Genomic DNA, 3018 nt, shown 5'->3' with positions numbered 1-3018 from the left:
ATAACTGGGATGGAAATTTTCGGAGGGGATAGGGCATGCAAATCAATCAATCCTAAATCAATAATAAAGTGCATTTTGAGGGCATATTGCGGAGAAATTCATTATTCTGGAAAGGCACACTGGAACAACCACATTTTCAGGCTCCTCCTAAAAATTGCCAGAGTTGGGGCATCCTGGATGTCCTTGGGAAGTGAGTTCCAGAGTCGAGGGGCCACCGCCGAGAAGGCCCTCTCCCTCGTCCCCACCAATCGCGCCTGGGTGGTACCCATGGAGAGAAGGACTCAGAACTGGGCCAAGTTTCATTTCTCTCAGTCCACAGGAAGTGGGCCAGGGAAATCTTTAATGAACACCCCTCGTATGTATATGTATATACATGTGTGTATATATATATCTCACATATGCCTACCATTTCCTTTGGAGAGAGCATGTGTCCCTCCCCCCACTTTTGACCCCTGTGAGCCGTGCCTCTCTCCCTGCGCCTGTCAATCACCCCTGGTCTATTTTTAGCCATGTGATGTCATCACTCTCTCCTCCTCTCTCTTTCTCTCTCTTTCAGCTGCTGCTCCATTCCTTCCTTCTTTCCTTTCCTTCCTTTCTTTGGAGGGTCTTCTTTGATTATTATTCATAATAATATTTGTTGGGAAAGCCCCAAAGGCAGAAAGGGGATATTAAGGTACTGAATTAATGAATTAACAGGGGAATTAATTAATGGATTATTGTTATTATTATTATTGAGACAGAGAGAAGTCTCGATGGCTATTTATAGAACATTTGGGAATGGACATTCATGGCCACGTTTTCAAACTAGGATTGATGAGTTTATTTATTTGTTGTATTTACTTAGGTTATTGTTATTGTTTGACTTACTTAAGTTGTTCATATTATTTTACTTCATTTAATTTATTAGTATTTTACTTTATTTAATTTATTATTATTATTATTTGATTTGTTCAAATTATTTGTATTGTTTTACTGAATTTATTGTATTATTCCACCTTATTTATTGTTCATATTATTTAAATTTATTGTTGGTATTGTTTTACTGTATTTATTATTAGTATTATTTTGCTCAATTTATTGTTAGTATTATTTTACTTTATTTATTGTTGGTATTATTTTACTTAATTTATTATTGTTGTTATTTACCAATTTATTTTTTTACTTACTTAAATTATTTGTATTGTTTTACTGAGTTTATTGTTAGTAGTATTTTACTTCATTTATTGATAGCATTATTTTACTTTATTTATTGTTAGTATTATTTTACTTTATTTATTGTTGGTATTATTTTACTGAATTTAATTTATTAATATTATTATTTACCAATTTATTATTATTTGACTTAAATTATTCATATTATTTTACTCAATTTATTGTTGGTATTATTTCAGTTCATTTATTTATTTATTATTTTGTTTGTTATTTCACTTTATTTATCATTATTTGCTTATTATTGTTTGATTTACTTAAATTATTCGTATTATTTTACTGAATTTATCGTTAGTATTATTTTAATGTAATTTAATATATGATTATTATTACTATTATTTACCAATTTAGTATTGTTTGACTTAGTATTTTTTATTAAAAATAAATTCAGTAAAATAATATGAATAATTTAAGTAAGTCGAACAATAATAAGCAAATAATAATAAATAAATGAAGTGAAATAATACCAACAATAAATTCAGTAAAATAATACTAACAATAAATAAATTAAAATAACACTATTTCAGCAATAAATAGTACATTTAAGTAAGTCAAACAACAACAATAATAATCTAAATAAGTAAATAGTAATATTTTACTTTATTGTCAGTATTATTTTACTTCATTTATTGCTGGTATTATTTTACTTCATGTATTTATTATTATTTACCCATTTTGATTATTATTATTTGACTTACCTAAATTATTTTTATTTAATTTTATTTATTATTAGTATTGTTTTACTTCATTTATTGTTAGTATTATTTTACTTCATTTATTGTTAGTATTATTTTACTCAATTTATTATTTCCTGATATTATTAGTATTCCTTACTTAAACTATTATTCTTTTACTTGGAGATTATCATTTACTTAAAAAGTATTACCGGTATGTATATTATTATTCTTTCATTGAATTTACAGTTTAAGTAAATTAAAGTATTATTTAGATCATTATTCTTATACTATTTACTTAAATTATTAGTATTACTTAAATTATTATTTATCTGATTTATTATTGTACTTCCTTAACGTCTTATGAATAGATAGATATAGAAATAATAGATATAAATAGAATATATAAACATTATTGCCATATCCGAGTCTGATTCGGTGACCAACGACCCAGTCCAAAGCCTGTCCATAGTCCATTCTAAATAGATACATAGATGAATACACAGATAGATAGATAGATGAATAGATAAAATAGATAGATAGATGAGTAGATAGAGAGAATACATAGATAGATGGCTAAATATAGATAAATAGATAGATGAATAGATAGATAAAGAAAGAAATAGATATTTTGATACAGAGATAGATGATTAGATAAATTGATAGATGAATAGATAGATGAGTAGATAGATAGATAGATAGATAGATAGATAGATAGATAGATAGAGGGATAGATAAATAGATAGATGAATACATAGATAGATACATGTACAGAAAAAGAGAGAAATAGAGAAAGATATAGATAGATACATAGACGAATAGATAGAGATAGAATAGACCAATGAATAGATAGAGAGATAAGCAGATTGATCAATCAATAGATCTATATATAGATAGATGAATAGATAGATAAATAGATGTAGATAGATAGATAGATGAAAGAATGAATAGATATAGACGAATAGAGAAATAGATCTAGACAGACAGACAGATATATAGATGAATACAAAGATGAATACATAGAGAAATGAATTGATAAATAGATATATGTGTAGATACAGAAAATACATAGATAAATGGCTAGACAGACAGATAGATAGATAGATAGATAGATAGATAGATAGATAGATGAATA

The 3018-nt window shown here is 26.6% G+C and overlaps 1 protein-coding gene across 4 annotated transcripts in view; it reads left to right on the top strand.

Annotated features, from left to right (window-relative positions):
- Positions 1–524: 524 nt before the first annotated feature.
- Positions 525–3018, top strand: part of MYO18B (myosin XVIIIB) — a 465598-nt gene continuing 463104 nt past the window's right edge. For all 4 annotated transcript variants that reach the window (XM_067473590.1, XM_067473591.1, XM_067473592.1 and 1 more), the window contains exon 1: positions 525–673. The gene's annotated coding sequence lies outside the window, so the exon portion shown is untranslated. The remainder of the gene's footprint in view (positions 674–3018) is intronic.

This window comes from Anolis sagrei, chromosome X (assembly GCF_037176765.1).
Source record: "Anolis sagrei isolate rAnoSag1 chromosome X, rAnoSag1.mat, whole genome shotgun sequence".
Classification (NCBI taxonomy): Eukaryota; Metazoa; Chordata; class Lepidosauria; order Squamata; family Dactyloidae; genus Anolis; species Anolis sagrei.
This window is presented reverse-complemented; position numbering and strand designations above follow the sequence as displayed.